At 43.5% G+C, this 18,433-nt stretch overlaps 1 protein-coding gene across 4 annotated transcripts in view; it reads right to left on the reverse strand.

Moving 5' to 3' along the window:
- chd6 (chromodomain helicase DNA binding protein 6) overlaps positions 1 to 18,433 on the reverse strand; it is a 370,255-nt gene that overhangs the window by 236,770 nt on the left and 115,052 nt on the right. The gene's annotated exons all lie outside the window — the stretch shown is intronic.

Consider the following 18,433-nt stretch of genomic DNA (forward strand, 5'->3'; position numbering starts at 1 on the left):
GCTCGAGCTATTGGAAAGCATCAAGTTGGATAAGTCACCGGGACAGGACAGGGTGTACCCCAGACTACTGTGGGAAGCGAGGGAGGAGATTGCTGAGCCTCTGGCAATGATCTTTGCATCATCAATGAGGATGAGAGAGGTTCCGGAAGATTGACGCGTTGCGGATGTTTCTCCCTTAATCAAGAAAGGGAGTAGGGATAGCCCAGGAAAGTATAGGGCAGTGAGTCTTACTTCAGTGGTTGGTAAGATGATGGAAAAGATCCTGAGAGGCAGTATTTATGAACATTTGGAGATGCATAGTATGATTTGGAATAGTCAGCATGGTTTTGTCAAAGGCAGGTTGTGCCTTATGAGCCTGCTTGAATTTTTTGAGGAGGTGACTAAACACAGTGATGAAGGTAGAGCCGTAAATGTAGTGTATATGGATTTCAGCAAAGCATTTGATAAGTTGCCCCATGCAAGGCTTATTGAGAAACTAAGGAGGCATGGGATCCAAGGGGACACTGCTTTGTGGATCCAGAACTGGCTTGCCCACAGAAGGCAAAAGGTGGTTGTAGACGGATCATATTCTGCATGGAGGTCGGTGACCAGTGGTGTGCCTCAGGGATCTGTTCTGGGACCCCTACTCTCTGTGATTTTTATAAATGACCTGGATGAGGAAGCGGAGGGATGGGGTTAGTAAATTTGCTGATGACACAAAGGTTGGGGATGTTGTGGATAGTGTCACAGGTTACAACGGGACATTGATAGGATGCAAAACTGGGCTGAGAAGTGGCAGATGGAGTTCAACCCACATAAGTGTGAGGTGGTTTATTGTGGTTGGTCAAATATGATAGCAGAATATAGCATTAATGGCAGTGTGGTGGATCAGAGGGATCTTGGGGTCGGAGTCCATAGGATATTCAAAGCTGCTGCGCAGGTTGACTCTGTGGTTAAGAAGGCATATGGTGCATTGGCCTTCATCAATCATGGGAGTGAGTTTAAGAGCCGAGAGGCAATGTTGCAGACCCCACTTGGGAGTACTGTGCTCAATTCTGGTCACCTCACTACAGGAAGGACATGGAAACCATAGAAAGGGTGCAGAAGAGATTTATAATGATGTTGCCTGGATTGGGGAGCATGCCTTATGAGAATAGGTTGAGTGAACTCGGCCTTTTCTTCTTGGAGCAACGGAGGATGAGAGGTGACCTGATAGAGGTGTAATAAGATGATGAGAGGCATTGATCATGTGGATAGTCAGAGGCTTTTTCCCAGGGCTGGAATGGCTAGCATGAGAGGGCATAGTTTTAAGGTGCTTGGAAGTAAGTACAAAGGAGACGTCAGGGGTAAGTTTTTTTTAACGCAGAGAGTGGTGAGTGTGTGGAATGGGCTGCCAGCGGCAGTGGTGGAGGTGGAAACGATAGGGTCTTTTAAGAGACTCCTGGATGGCTACATGGAGCTTAGAAAAATAGAGGGCTATAGGTAAAGCCTAGGTAGTTCTAAGGTCGGGACATGTTCAGCACAGCTTTGTGGACCGAAGGCCTGTGTTGTGCTGTATGTTTTCTACGTTTCTAATTACAGTATACGTATATTGAATAGATTAAAAATCCAGCCTTTAGGTTAAGTAAAATAGCAGGTTCATTCAGGCACTACGCCCAGGATAAAGTATGTTAGATGGATGTGAAGTGGCTAAAGGAGCTTCTCCAAGTTGCCACATGTTTTACTGAACACGTGGATCTATGTAGGCTCTATGTAGCAAAGTGCCTATTAAACCAAAAAAGGTTACTTGGTCCGCCATGTCTATGTCAACCATTGGTATAGATATACCCATCTATGCTAATCACACCTGCATTTTGTCCATACCGTACCGTACAATGGTAATTCAAATGCTTATCCACATCCTTCTTAAATGTGAGAATGAAAGTTTTCTTTATCTATATACTACTAAAACTCTCATGCTCTGTCTGTTTGTGACTGTTACAGCGGCACTATTTTTGGCTAAATTGAATTTAAATGCGCTAACTTACAGAATGCAGGCAAAGTTCGAGGTTATATATTCATATAAAATTGTTCATTCGCCAAAAATCAGCAGGTTGGCTTTCACCCGACACCCGATCATCCATCATGGAAATCGGGACGTGACAGCCCGACACATGTGCACGGCTAGCCTCAGCAGCGATACCTATCAGAGCAAAAGGGCAGGGCAGCTCTATTTCGAGGGGTCACATTCTGCTAATCACCATCAGCATGCGTAGGATTGGGACAGATCTAACTGGCAGCCATCAATAAGTGATAATTAAATCTTATTGTAATGACATACTCCAAGACACCCATAAAACCCTTTGCTGCAGTCAAAGGACAGCGGTGACTATATCACATCCATTTAAGAGAGCGCCAACCAGCAGGAGCTGTATTTCCGCGGACACCGCGTGTTTTCCCATGAGGATTTTAGTGCGGAGCTGGGTAAAAAACGAGCAGCTTTCAAGGAGGTGAAATCCCTGCTTTACGGGAAAGGGGTCAGTTTCACCCTCTTGTATCCTGCCCAGCTCCGGGTCATGCGTGACGGTAAAAAGCATTATTTCATTACACCAGAGGCGGCCAAAGAGTTTCACCATTCGTGCTGGGGAAAAGAAGAACGAGAAGAGCAATGACTTTTTTTTAGGTTATTCATGCAACATTGAAGGGGCCTCATGCCGAGGTAAACTGTTAATTTTCATAATCCACTTCCTTATTCATTTTTTCCAGTTTAATTTGTGGGACGCGATCGGGATGAACTGCTATGCTGCCGAAACTGATTAACAAAAACTTTCAACCAGCAAAATGTAAATATTTGGGATTTGTATCTCAGGCATTTAAGTTGCCTAGTGTTTTTTTTGTTTTTAATGCTTAGCTTGATCTGTGTCATCTTTAGCCTATATATTATATTAAAGGTAGTATAAGAGATAGGATAAATTTTAAGGAGGGGAGCCACCCTAGATTAGATTGGAAGTTGGGCTGTATGGGGAACGCCTTGAAAGTTTTTTGTTGGGTACTGCCTGCGATCATCCTCAATTGGGGAGGTAGATCTAGATTTCGGGGGTTAATTGGGTTTTTTTTTGTTTGTGTAAAGGGGTGGGGGGAGTGTTTTGGGGGATTACCATGGCAGTTTATTCTAATGTGTGTTACGGATTGATTAGACTTTCTTTTCATTGTGCATTATTGTGTGCAACTTATGCCCTCACACTGTTTTGGATTGTAGGCCCTGTGTGTCTTTTGATATGGTTAACGTGAGTGCTGCTGATGGTGGCCACCCTGTGAGGTTTATTTCTTGGAATGTAAAGGGGCTCATGGTCCGGTTAAATGAGCTAAAGTTTTCTCTCATCTGAAACAATTAAAAGCAGATATACTATTTCTACAAGAGACACATTTAAGAGTGGAGGACCATAACAGATGGATTAGTCAGGTTTTTCATTCCAGATTTAATAGTAGGTCCAGGGGGGTGGCAATATTAATCACCAAAAGAATGCAGTTTACACCATCTGATGTAATCAGTGACCCTAATGGTCGCTTTATTATAGTCTCTGGATCTCTTTTTCAGATACCTATCATTTTGGTAAATGTCATGCCCCTAATTGGGACGACGTCCACTTTGCAAATAAGGTTTTGTCATTAATACCTAACCCGAATACACATAAGCTAATCTTTTCCGGAGATTTGAACTGTGCTATTGACCCACTGCTTGATAGATCTTGCCCTAGGGGAACATTTTCTGGTATGGCAAAGGTCTTCTCAATGTTTATGCAACTAAATGGTTATATGGATCCTTTGAGATTTTTGAATCCATCAGTTAGGCAATTCTCTTCCTTTTCTCATGTTCACCACTCCTATTCCAGGCTAGACTATTTCCTTATAGATAACTCCTTGATACCAATGATTAGACAAATTGAATACACTGCTATAGTTATATCTGATCACTCGCCTGTGAAACTGGACCTATGTTTTCCTTTAAACGTTACAGAACGGCCTCTGTGGAGACTTAACCCCCTTTTGCTTTCTAATGAGAAATTTTGTAGGTATATATCGGCTAACATTGACATTCTTCGAGACTAACAAAACTGAGTCGGTATCGTGCTCTTTACTTTGGGAAACTTTAAAAGCTTACTTAAGGGGTCAAATAAAATCTTATACTTCACATGCCAATAAAGAGCATAGGAAGGAAATGCAAGTGTTATTGCAATCTATTTTGGACCTGGATAGAAAATACTCTGAGGCACCCACTGCGGAATTATATAAAAGCCGGGTTGATTTGCAAGCGAAGTTTAATCTTCTATCTACAAACCTATCAGAACAATTAATTCTTAAGACACGTGGCCTCTATTATGAATATGGTGACAAGGCAAGCCGGCTTATGGCTCATCAGTTGAAACGTCAAGCTGCATCACGACTTATTCCCAAGATAAGAGACACGCACCAAAACTTGACAAGCAATCCAAAAGAGATTAATAACATCTTTGCAACTTTTTATTCCTCTCTGTATGCCTCAGAGTTCCCCTCAGATAAAACAAATATAGGACACTTTTAGATAATTTGGAAATACCAACTCTTGAACCAGAGGAGGTGGAGAACCTAGATCGGGCTCTTGGGCAGGAAGAGATTAATAATGCCATTATGGCTATGCAGAGTGTTAAGTCCCCAGGTCCTGATGGTTATCTGATAGAATTTTATAAGAAATTTAAGGATAAGCTCATACCGGTCCTTCTAGAAGTATTTCAGGAATCTTTGGAGAACGGCTCCTTACCCCCTTCTCTTTCACAGGCAGCTATTTCACTACTTCTTAAAAAGGACAAGGACCCGACTCAATGTGGATCATATTGCCCCATCTCACTTTTGAACGTAGATGTGAACATTTTGGCTAAAGTGCTTGCATGCCGTTTAGAATGCCCCTTTCCCAAGATAGTTTCAGATGATCAAACAGGTTTTATTAAAAATCGCTATTCTTTTTTTAATATCCATCAACTGGCTGATGTGGTTTATTCACCCAGTGATTCTCCAAGTCCAGAGGTTGTTATCTACTTGGACGCGGAGAAGGCGTTTGATAGAGTGGAGTGGGTATACTTGTTTAGTGCTTTGGAGAAATTTGGGTTTGGCAGAATATTTATAGCTTGGGTTAAGCTATTATACCACTTGCCTTTAGCATGTATACAGACAAGTTATTTTCGATCAAACTATTTCCTATTAACATGTGGCACTCGCCAAGGCTGCCCATTGTCCCCTCTTCTTTTTGCAATTGCAATTGAGCCTCTTTCTATTGCACTTAAAGTCAACTGCATTATTTCAAGGTGTTAGAAAAGGGGACATGGAACACCGTGTATCCCTATAAGCTGATGACCTCTTACTTTATGTTAGCGACCCTGTAGATAGTGGTCCTGCTATTGTCTCATTATTAGGTCAATTTGGAGCCTTCTCTGGCTGTAAACCGAACTTTCAAAAAAGCAAATGCTTTCCCATTAATAACTTGGCCCTACAGATCCAACAGGAATCTTTCCTGTTCCTTTATCTCAAGATGGTTTCATATACCTAGGAATACATATTACTCACTCTTTTACATCTCTGTTTGAAGCTAACTACAGGCTTACAGGTTAGCCAAATGAAGGCTAATTTCGAGAGATGGCGCAGTTTACCCCTTACTATAGCTGGGAGAATTCAGTCAGTGAAAATGACTATACTTCCAAGATTTCTTTATTTGTTTCAGTGTTTGCCAGTTTTCTTATCCAAGTTATTTTTTAAATCAGTTGACCAAGCTATAACCTCCTTTATTTGGAAAAATAAGGTCCCAAGGGTTAATAAGCACACTCTCCAAAGAGGTCGTCACATAGGTGGATTGGGTCTTCCCAGCTTTATTCATTATTACTGGGCATCGAATATTCAAAAAGTATTATTTTGGCTCCACCAGCCAGATACAATCTGGTGCCTGCTTGAGTCACGGTCTTGCCACTCCTCGTCTCTCCCAGCTTTGGTGTATTCTTCCTTACCATTGAAATCCTCTCAATTCACATCTAACCCAGTCATGCTCTCCACCCTCAAATTTTTAATCAATTTCACTGCCACTCTAAGTTCATATCAGCTTCAGTTTTGGGTCCCATTCATAAAAACCATTTATTTCTTCCCTCCACATTCGATTCAGCTTTCAGACAATGGGGTTTGAACGGTCTTATGCGCATTAAGGATTTGTATACTGATAACATATTTGATAGTTTTGATAACCTGCGCGGTAAGTATGGCCTTCTGCATAATCATTTTTTTAAATACCTGCAGATTCGCCACTTTGTCAAGGAAAAATTTCCCTCTTTTCCTGCACCACCTGCTATGTTATGGGAAAAACTCACTCTTAGTTTTAACAATAAAGGGTTGATCTCTGAACTATACTCTCAGCTGATGTCTTTGGGAGTTCAAGGTCTAAACAAAACTAAGAGTAAGTGGGAGGATGACCTCGGTATGGATCTGGCTGAGGAATATAGGGCAAAAGCATTGAATATGGTTCATTTCTCATCATCATGTGCTAGACTGGGGCTCATACAATTTAAAGTTTTACACAGGGTACATTTAAGTAAAGCCAGACTTGCAGACATATACCCTGGGACAGACGCTGGCTGTGACAGGTGTTCCTTCTCTCCAGCTGGTTTAGTGCATGCATTTTGGTCATGCCCTCGGCTTGATGACTATTGGGCACTGGTTTTTAAAATTATCAGTGAGGTTTTGGGGGTGACACTGAGACCTTGCCCGCTTATAGCTGTATTTGGTGTGGCAGATGATGATCTAGGTTTAAGTGCAAGCCAGTCGGATATCATTGCATTTACATCGCTATTGGCCCGTAGGAGAATTTTGCTGACTTGGAAATCTGCCACTCCCCCAACTGCTGCTGCTTGGGTAGAAGATGTAATGCTTTTTCTGAAATTAGAAAACATTAAATTCACTTTGAGGGAGTCTGTGAAAAAGTTCTATTCGAAATGGGGACCTTTCTTATCATATTTTGGGAATCTTAAGGAATTACCTACTAGTTGAGGGCATTTGATTGTACTTGGGAAGTTGTCTCCCATTTAACACGCTTACAATTTACCTCACAGGGTGGTTGATGAATTGTAATTATGAGTGTATTTTGGATCATCTGACATGTTTCAGATGTGTGTGAGCCATCGCCTTGAAGTAGTGTGGGGGTATGGTTGTGAAATGTCCGTACTTGTATTTGTGAATTGTTGTGTTGTAAATATATTAGCTACCATGATATGCTCAGGGAGGGCGGGTGGGAGGAGGTTTGTTTTGGGGGTACGATATTAAAGCAAAATGGAGGAAAATGTAATCCATTATATATTGTGTCATTCCTTCAATAAAAATTTTAAAAAATTTTAAAAAGAGCGCCAACCACATCATCAAGAATAATCAGCATCCTTTGATGTTAGTGCTTCGTATCTTCTATCCAGCATTAGGGTAAAAAAAACCGGTCAGCCTAATTATGCCGCGTGGAAAGGGAAGGGGGACATTATGGTCAGGAGATGACGCCAAACGCTGTTGGGAAGCAGCAAGGAGGGGGAAGAGGACAAGAATCGGATGAGGCCAGGGCCGCACGACTCCAGGATCAGAGTCAGGACAAAAAAAGATGAGAGGAGAAGAAGAGACAGAGGAGGAGAGGCATGCACATCTCCAAAATGACAACAGATGGCATAGGAGGAGGAGAGAGGAAGAGACAAAGGAGCTGAGAAATGCACGTCTCCAGGATCAAAGACAAACAACAAACAGCAGAAGAAATGAAGAGAGGGTGATGAAAGGGCTGCATGTCTACAGAATGATAAAAACAGGTACAGGAGCAGGAGAGAGGAAGAGACAAAGGAGCAGATAAATGCATGTCTCCAAGATCAGAGATGAAGAATAAACAGCAGAAGAGATGAAGAGATGGCGGATGAAAGAACTGCACATCTCCAGAATGACAACGAGAGGCACAAGGGTGGCAGATCAACTAGAAATGATGCCATCAAAAGTGTCCTTAGTTAAACAAGGAGCAGCTATATTTGCCTTGCTATGTGTCGTTCTTCTTTAATAAACTGAGGTTTTCTACTTCAGTTTCCAAAGCAAAGCGATACCAATAGCATTCAGGAAAATGTAATGTTCATTCTGGTCACATAAGACTGCACTCCCCTTCTCTCATAGGGTGCCCCAACGGGTCACCCCGTTGTCTAGTCTCAACTAAATCTCTCTTCAACCTCTTCTGCTTGAAGGAAAAGCTCAATCCATCCATTCTTTCATCATGACTGAAATATTTTATCCCAAGCAATATCCTAATGAATACCCTCTGCACCCTTTACAATGCAATCACATCCTTCCTATAAAGCAATGGCCAGGACTGCACATGATATTCCAGCTGCGGTGTAGCCAATATTTTATACAATTGTGCCAAGACCTCCCTGCTCCTATATTCTATGGCCTAGCTAACGAAGGCAAGCATTTAATAGAACATAGGTCAAGGTGCCTCATGGTAGACTAGTAGATTAAAGCAGTAGTCCCCAACCACTGGGCCGCAAAGCATGTGCTACCGGGCCACGAGGAAACGATATGATTCGGCAATATGAACCGATATGAGTCAGCTGCACCTTTCTTCATTCCCTGTCACGCCTACTGTTGAACTTTAATGCACATAAGTCATCAGTGACCCAAGACACAAATGACCCAAGACATGAAAAGGAATAGGTCCGTGACCCGTTTGTGAATGTTTCCGGTGAATCTTCCATGTCAGCACGAGAAAAAGATAAACTCCTCGAGCTTTCAAATGACGGCGGGCTGAAAAGTATGTTTGACATAACATCTCTGCCGGCATTCTGAATCAAAGTCAAGGATGAATATCCTGAGATAGCCACGAAAGCACTGAAAATATTGCTTCCATTTCCAACATCATATCGCTGCGAAGCGGAATTTTCTGCAATGAATGAAACAGAAACTAAATTGCGGAATAGACTGGATATAAGGAACCCTCTTTGAGTATCGCCGTCTCCCATCACCCTTCGATGGGACCGTCTTGTTGCAGGAAAACAAGCCCAAGGCTCCCACTGATTCAGCAATATTGGTATATTGCAATGATTTTAAATGTTCATATGAGGAACATATGTGCTGTGTGTTTAATATCCAAACATTACTTAAAATGTTATGATCCTATTGACTTATAAGTGACTTATAATTCAGTGGTCTCCAACCTCCGGGCAGCGAAGAATGCAGCAGTACAGCGGTGGCCAGAACACACCCAGCACATCTTTAAGAAAAATGCCGAAATAAACAAGCTAATTGATTAGGTGCTGCCCGGCACGTAAATGTCGGTGGAAGAACTCAGCAAGTCGGGCAGCATCCGTGGAAAAGATCGGTCGACGTTTCGGGCCGGAACCCTTCGTCAGGACTGTAGGGGGAAGGGGCAGAGGCCCTATAAAGAAGGTGGGGGGAGGGTGGGAAGGAGAAGGCTTTACCTACCAGCCTTCTCCTTCCCACCCTCCCCCCACTTTCTTTATAGGGCCTCTGCCCCTTCCCCCTACAGTCCTGACGAAGGGTTCCGGCCCGAAACGTCGACCGATCTTTTCCACGGATGCTGCCCGATTTGCTGAGTTCCTCCAGCGTGTTGTGAGTGTTGCTTTGACCCCAGCATCTGCAGATTATTTTGTGTTCAGGTAAATGTTGGCCCAGATCAGAGGCGACATAATCGCCTCTGATCTGGGCTGATACTTACGTGCTGGGCAGCACCGAATCAATTAGCATGTTTATTTCGGCATTTTTCTTGAAGATGTGCTGGGTGCGTTCCGACCACCGCTGTACCACTGCATTCTTCACGGCAATGAATCGGCCCGTGGCCCAGAGGTTTGGGACCACTGTTATAAGTGACTTATCACTATACTCATGCGAGGAAAATATGCACTGTGTTTAATATTAAATTTGTTAGATAAATCCGTTTAGAAACCAAATTGAGTGTAATAGCCACTTAAAAGTGACTTATAGTTGACTTATCACCTATATACCGGTCGTGTTTAACACCCACCAGCTCCCACCCCCCCCACCCCCCCCAAGGTCGGCCGGTCCGCAAGAATATTGTCAATATTAAACTGGTCCGCGGTGCAAAAAAGGATGGGGACCCCGGATTAAAGGATGAAATGAAATACCTTTATTGTCATTGAATAGTACAATTTGTCATGCACCAATACAGCGAAAATGAGTTTGCAACTCCCATACTCAATGCTATAAAACAAATAAAATAAATAAACATTAAATAAAATCAAGTAACCAGCCAGTACAAGCAATGTCCAGCAGTACAAAAGCGCGACTCAGATGCATGGCAGTCATAAAACCAATACTAAAAGTAGCAGTATAACAAATTTATGGATGATGCTTGATCGATTGGTTCAGAGCAATTATAGCTCTGGGGAAAGAAGCTATTTTTCAGTCTGGAAGTGCGGACATAGAAAATCTTATAACGTCTGCCAGATGGAAGAAGTTCGAACAGATGATTGAACGGGTGTGTATTGTCCTTACAGATGCTTGTAGCTTTCCTTAGACAGCGAGAGCTGTAGGTGTCCTCCAGGGCTGGGAGCTGTGTCCCGATGATCTTCTGTGCGCTAGAGACGACCCGGTGAAGTGCTTTCCTATCAGCTGCTGTACAACTGAGATATCACACAAGAGATGCAGTATGTTAAGATGCTCTCTATGGTGCAGCGGTAAAACGTCACCAGCATTGGTTCAGGTAGACCAGCTTTCTTCAGCGTCCTGAAGAAAAACAAGCGTTGCTGTGCTTTCTTAACTATCGTTGTGGTGTTAGTGGACCATGTAAGGTCTTCTGAGATATGTATTCCCAGAAACCTGAAACTGGACAGTCTCTCCACTATGTCTCCGTTAATGTAGACTGGAGCGCACTCGTCATCCCGTGACTTTCCAAAATTGATAATTAGCTCCTTAGTCTTCGCTGTATTAAGAGACAGGTTGTTCTCTGAGCACCAGCTCACTAAGTTCTGTACCTCCGCTCTGTACACTGATTCATCTCTGTTGGAGATCAACCCGATCACTGTTCTGTCATCTGTGAATTTGACGATGGTCAAATGGGAACCACAGGGAGACGATAAATTGGATCCAAAACTAGATTGATCACAGAAAACTAAAAGTAGTGTTAGTGGGATGTTTATCTTACTGGAGGTTTGGGAACTGTTGTTTGTAATGTAAATTAAAGATGTGGGTGGTCGATTAGTAAAATGGCAGATACCACAACATTTGATGGCGCTGTAGATAGCGAGGAAGATTGCAAAACATACAGTACTGTGCAAAAGTCTTAGGCACAGGTTGCCTCTGTATTTAGCAGCATTCATCTCTCCATCGATCCTGACCAGATTTCCAGTCCCTGCTGCTGAAAAGCATCCCTATTGCATAATGCAAACACGAGGAAATCTGCAGATGCTGGAAATTCAAGCAACACACACAAAATGCTAGTGGAACGCAGCAGGCCAGGCAGCATCTATAGGAAGAGGTACAGTTGACGTTTCGGGACGAAACCCTTCGTCAGGACTCAGTCTCAGCCCAAAACATCAACTGTACCTCTTCCTATAGATGTTGCCTGGCCTGCTGCGTTCCACCAGCATTTTGTGTGTGTTGCCCATAGCATAATGCCACCTCCACCATACTTTACAGCGGGAATGGTGTTATCTTGCTAATGTGCGGTTTTAGATTTCCCCCACACATGCAGTACTCTGCAGAAGTCTTTGGCACATATGCACATACATATAGCTAGGCTGCCTGAGACATTTGCACAGTACTGCAGTAATTTTATGTATTGCACTCTACTGCTGCCACACAAAAAAAGAACAAATTTCATGACATACGTGAATGATGATAAATCTGATTCTGATATGCGTCTCTATTATGGGCTGAGAGTGTGAAGAGGGCAGGGAGAAAGGAATCGTGGTTGGAAAAGGAGGAAGGGAGAAGGGAGGGAGCACCAGACAGACATCCTGTATGACCAGTAAAACAATTGAATGGAATCAAATGTCCTTGCCTGGTGCCTCAGGGCTGCGTGTGTCTGCACTCACACTCCCGGCACTCTTTCTCTGCCACCTGTCCCACAGCACTCCAGTCTCACCAATCCCAACATCTTTTGTTTATGCCACATTTACAACCTTGCTCTCCACTCCACGTATCACCCTAACTGCATGTGTGTGCATGTGTGCATGCATATGTGCCTAATAATTTTGCACAATACTGTAGATCAGTTGGGAACTCAGGCAGAGAAATGGCAAAGTTTCATCTGAACAAGTGTGAGGTGTATTTTGGGAGGTCTAATGCAATGGAAACTAAACAGTTCGTGGCACAACCCTTAGGAGCACTGATGTACACAGGTATCTTGGGATTGCAAATCCATAGCTCCTTGAAAGTGACAAGAAGAATAGATTCGGTGATAAAGAAAGCATACACCATGCTTGCCCTGATCAGTCAGTGTATTGCATATAAATGTCAGCAAGTCATATTGCTGTTGTATAAAATTTTGATTAGGCCATATTTGGAGTTTTGTGTTCAGTTCTGGTTGCCACCCTGTAGAGAGAACAGAAGAGGTTCATCAGGACATTGACTGGATTGGAGTGAATCAGCTAAAAGGAGAGGTTGGACAAACTTGGACTGCTCTCTCTGAAACATCAGAGGCTGAGGAAATATAAAAATTTGATGAGGTGGATAGTCAGAGTCGTCTTCCAAGAACAGAAATGAGAAATGCTAGTTAACATAGGTTTAAGATGAGAGGGAAAATTTAAAGGATTCAAGATTGTGTACAATATCTCCTCAACATGTTTGCATCTTATCTCAAATATTATCCTGCTCATTCATCTACCTCAATCTCTGTCACCTACGTCTTATATTCCTACAAAGGTTTCAAGGTAAATCTGTGGAATTTGTTGCCACGGGCAGTAGTGGAGGTCAAGTCATTGGGTGTATTTAAGGCAGAGATTGATGGGTATCTGAGTTCCAGGGCATCGAAGATTATGGTGAGAAGGCGGGGAGTGGGACTAAATGGGAAAATGGATCAGCTCATGATAAAATGGTGGCGCAGACTCGATGGGCTGAATAGCCGACTTCTGCTCCTTTGTCTTATGGTCTTATGGTTAAATTCTCATTAAACAGCCCCAAGGCTTTGGTGTTCATTGCCATCTCCAGTTCTACAATTATTTGGTAGCACTGGAACTTTAAGTCCGCAATAGACATATGAAGTCATATGGTAAAAGCAGAAGCCGATCTACCTTCTATTGGCCCAGGACAGAGGCCTATGCCCTAGTAGGGGTGCTGGGCTTAAGAAAAGACTGGAACTCTACCCTCACTACTCCACCTCTTCCAATCACCTATAATAACAATGATGCCTTTAGCCACGTTGGTCCCAAACCCCTCTTCCCTCTTTGGAGCTATCACAAGCTTGCATCTCCCACTAACAGTCCTTTATCTGATGAATAATCCATTGTTCAACGAGCCTTGGTACACTGTCTTGCAATTTTTTTTTGCGAGCAGCACAGTAGTGAAGTGGTTAGCACAATGCTTTACAGTACCAGCGACCCGGGTTTATTTCCTGCCTCTGTTGGTAAGGAATTGTACTTTCTTCCCATGACTGTGTGGGTTTCCTCCCACAGTTCAAGGGTGTACTGGATGGTAGGTTAATAGGTCATTGTAAATTGTCCCCTGATTAGGCAAGGGTTAAATTGGGGATTGCTGGGCCAGAAGGCCCTGTACCATGCTGAATCTCAATAAATAAATAAATTCCAAGGCTTTGCTTTGTCACACTGTTTGTCACTCTAGGTCATGAAATAAAGACATAGAATTTAATATTTACCAGAAAAAAAGTGATTTGGCCTGTCAAGACCAAGCTCTGTATGAGAAATCCAACTAGTTTTAATGCCCTGCTCTTCATCTACAAATTGTTTTCATTTAGACAATTCTCCAATTCTATTTTAAAAGCTATGAGGCCAATTCTACAGAAATAAAACATTAAAAAGCCTTTTCTCATCAGTTGTCTTTTGCAAAACACATTCATTCTATATCCCTACAACATTAAAGAAACATCAAAGCAAACACTTGAAGCACCAAGGCATAGGAGGCAACACACATAAAAGTTGCTGGTGAACGCAGCAGGCCAGGCAGCATCTATAGGAAGAGGTACAGTCGACGTTTCAGGCAGAGACCCTTCGTCAGGACTAACTGAAGGAAGAGTTAGTAAGAGATTTGAAAGTGGGAGGGGGAGGGGGAGATCCAAAATGATAGGAAAACACAGGAGGGGGAGGGATGGAGCCAAGAGCTGGAAAGTTGATTGGCAAAAAGGATAGGAGAGGATCATGGAACAGGAGGCCTAGGGAGAAAGAAAGGAGGGGAGGAGCCCAGAGGATGGGCAAGGGGTATAGTAGAGGGACAGAAGGAGAAAAAGGAGAGAGAGAGAAAAAGAATATATATATATATATATATATAAATAAATAATGGATGGGGTACAAGGGGGAGGAGGGGCATTAACGGAAGTTAGAGAAGTCAAAGTTCATGCCATCAGGTTGGAAGCTACCCAGACGGAATATAAGGTGTTGTTCCTCCAACCTGAGTGTGGCTTCATCTTTACAGTAGAGGCAGCCGTGGATAGACATATCAGAATGGGAATGGGACGTGGAATTAAAATGTGCGGCCACTAGGAGATCCTGCTTTCTCTGGTGGACAGAGTGTAGGTGTTCAGCAAAATGGTCTCCCAGTCTGCGTCGGGTCTTGCCAATATAGAAGGCCGCATAGGGAGCGCTGGACGCAGTATATCACCCCAGCTGACTCACAGGTGAAGTGTCGCCTCACCTGGAAGGACTGTCTGGGGCCCTGAATGGTAGCGAGGGAGGAAGTGTAAGGGCATGTGTAGCACTTGTTCCGCTTACAAGGATAAGTGCCGGGAGGCAGATTGTTGAGGACGGATGGGGGGAACGAATGGATAAGGGAGTTGCGTAGGGAGCAATCCCTGCGGAAAGCGGGGGGGGGGGGGCGGGAGAGATGTGCTGGGTGGGATTCCGTCGGAGGTGGTGGAAGTTACGGAGAATAATATGTTGGACCCGGAGGCTGGTGGGGTGGTAGGTGAGGACAAGGGGAACCCTATTCCTAGTGGGGTGGCGTGAGGATGGGGTGAGAGCAGATGTGCGTGAAATGGGAGAGATGTGTTTGAGAGCAGAGTCGATGGTGGAGGAAAGGAAGCCCCTATAGACGCTGCCTGGCCTGCTGCGTTCACCAGCAACTTTTATGTGTGTTGCTTGAAATTCCAGCATCTGCAGATTTCCTCGTGAAGGCATAGGAAGCCATGGATTTAATGCAAATAAGAGGGATTTGTGTACATGCATACAATGGTTATAGTGCACTGATGGGCCTGTTTCTATGCTATACAGATTCATGACAAAACAAAGCACCTATATTTCTCAGCACTGAAATGCATAACCCATCCCTTCACTTGCTCCATCTGCCTGCTTACATCTCCACCTGTTACTCCACCTCATTGTCCACTACTCCTCTGAGTCTTATAACAAGTCCTGATACCTTGCTGATTCAGCAGAAATAATTCTGCCCCCTGAGCCAATTAACTGAAGAAACTGAAACAGGGCCACTCAATAAGATCATAACTAACCATCTATCTTCACAGTTCCCTCCTGCAAATTCCCATTTCTCTCAATTCTTTTAAGACCGCGTATCTATTGTCCTCAGTGCTGAATACTTACAATTACTTGAGATTCACAACCATGACATTTTACACCTCAGCCAAGTTTCCCAAGCTATGCGGTTAACCGATTATCTAAAAGACCATATGAGATATATGATTCCCTCTGTTGTTGGGGTTGACCATGGATACTGCAACCAAGCTGTCTACGTAATACAGAAGTCAGTACGCAAGCAAGGGAAGAGATGGAGAGCCAGCTGTTGCCCATGCAACAGGCTCTCTCTCCACACAGCTGATGAATCCAAAGGAACCTCAGAGACTGATACAGTTTGGTACCAGAGGCATTGCAGGGGTTGAACTCCCTGCCTTAGGGACTCCAGCTCCAGATTTTTCTTCAGGGTTTACTCCCAAAGCCTTCCCCATGAATGGATAGAGCTGCTAGGTAGCGAAGGTTTGAGATCTGCTTTCCTTCTCCTCATTGAGCTGCTAACCACAGCTGACGAGCCCATCTGCCCGAAGCGACTGGTTTCAAGGCACTGGTAACCCACCTTTGCTCTTCTCCTGTCAGTAGAAACAGTTCTGCCGGGCCTAGTAGCTAAACAACACATAGTAGTTATGAATTCCAAAAATTAACTACTCTCCTCCTCATCTCTGTCCTAAGGGATATCCTTCCATTCTGAACCTATGCCCTCTCAGACTCCCCCATTACTGGAAACATCCTCTCCACATCCACTCTATCTAGGCCTTACACAGTTTTATCCCAAGATTACGAAGACCCTGCAGTCAGAGGAATGAGCCTATTAACATCTACCCTGACAATTCCTTGAATGTTTCAAATGAGGAAAAAACCATGAGATCTGCATCAATTCTATTCAATCTTTTGTTATAGTTCAAGCCACTCACCCCACGTGATCAATGCAATAACTTTTTTTTTGCACCATCGAGGTTGAGAATGTGCATATTTGTCTATGAAAGCAACAATGTATGCAATGCTCTAGGTTTGGTCTCATTAAAACCCTATACAAATGCAACATGCCTTCTTCACTATGCAACACACAAAGTTGCTGGTGAACGCAGCAGACCAGGCAGCATCTCTAGGAAGAGGTACAGTCGACGTTTCAGGCCGAGACCCTTTGTCAGGACTGAGTCCTGAAACGTCGACTGTACCTCTTCCTAGAGATGCTGCCTGGTCTGCTGCGTTCACCAGCAACTTTGATGTGTGTTGCTTGAATTTCCAGCATCTGCAGAATTCCTGTTGTTTGCGTTCTTCACTATGCATCTTATTTATTTATTTATCAATTTATTTAGAGATACAGCATGGAACAGGCCCTTCCAGCACTTCGAGCCACGCTGCCCAGCAGCCCATTGATTTAACCCGAGCGTAATCACAAGACAACCCTTTACAATGATCAATTAACCTACTAACCAGCACGTCTTTGGAATGTGGGAGGAAACCAGAACATCCAGAGGAAATCTATGCAGTCCACAGGGAGGATGTAGAAACAGAGGACACTGGGTTTAAACTCCGAACTCAGATGCCCCGAGTTGTAATAGCATCACGCTGACTACTACCCTACCATGGTGTCCTTGGTTATCTTAGACTATCTTGCAATTAAGACCATCCTTCCACTTTCTTCTTAACTGTACTGCTTGGTACTGTAGGAACATAATACTAAGCAAATCCAGAAAAAAAAATCTCCACTCTGGGTAGTCTTAACAATATACGTTGAGCTACTTCTAGCAATACAACATCTAGTAAAGCGCAATTTAATAGTGCTTTTAATATTGCCATAATACACAACAACCATCTCTGGTACAGGCCCAGAGCTTTCACCAACTTCCCAGCTCTTTACTTCACCCCTCCCCCCTCTTAGTTTAACCTATCACTTACCACCTTGTACTTATTTCTTCCTTCCCCCAATCTTCTTACTCTGACTTCTTTTCCTTTCCAGTCCTGATGAAGGGTCTTGGCCCGAAATGTCAACTGTTTACTCTTCTCCATAGACGCTACCTGGCCTGCAGAGTTCCTCCAGCATCTGTGTGTTGCTGGGGATCTCACTGAAACCTATCAAATATTGAAAGGTCTCAACAGAGTGGATATGGAGAGGATGTTTCCTATAGTTGGGGGGGTGGTCTAAGACTAGTGGGCACAGCCTCAGAATGGAGGAGTGTCCCTGTAGAAAAGAAATGAGAAGGAATTTGTTTAGCCAGAGGGTGGTAAATCTGTGGAATTAATTGTCATACACAGCTGTGGAGGCCAAGTTATTGGACATATTTAAACGGAGATTGGTAGTTTCTTGATTAGACAGGGCATCAAAGGTAACAGGGAGAAGGAGAATGTGGTTGAGGAGGATAATAAGTCAGACATGATGGAATGGCGGAGCAGACTCAATGGGCCAAATAGCCTAATTCTGCCCCTTTGTCTTGTGGCAAATGTATAAAACATTGGTCCAGGCAGTTAATTATAAAGGGCTTCTTAAAAGGAAAAATAAATCAAGTTTGAGAGGAAATTTCAGATTACAAGACCCAGCCCTGAACTACCCATGACAAACTGGAGAAAATAGGTGATGAACAAGAGGGCAGAAATAGAGTAACACAGTTACTGGGGCAGGAAGAAGTTACAGAGATGACAAAGGACAAGGCTAGTGCCACTTGAAGGAGGAATGCATCAGCCCACACCAAAATCTAGTACTGACACGACTGGGTCAATGGACTGTTTACAAAGCAGGTATAAATTACAATTACCTACACTTGTCAATCAAGAGA

This window comes from Mobula hypostoma, chromosome 2, assembly GCF_963921235.1.
Source record: "Mobula hypostoma chromosome 2, sMobHyp1.1, whole genome shotgun sequence".
NCBI classification, from domain to species: Eukaryota; Metazoa; Chordata; class Chondrichthyes; order Myliobatiformes; family Myliobatidae; genus Mobula; species Mobula hypostoma.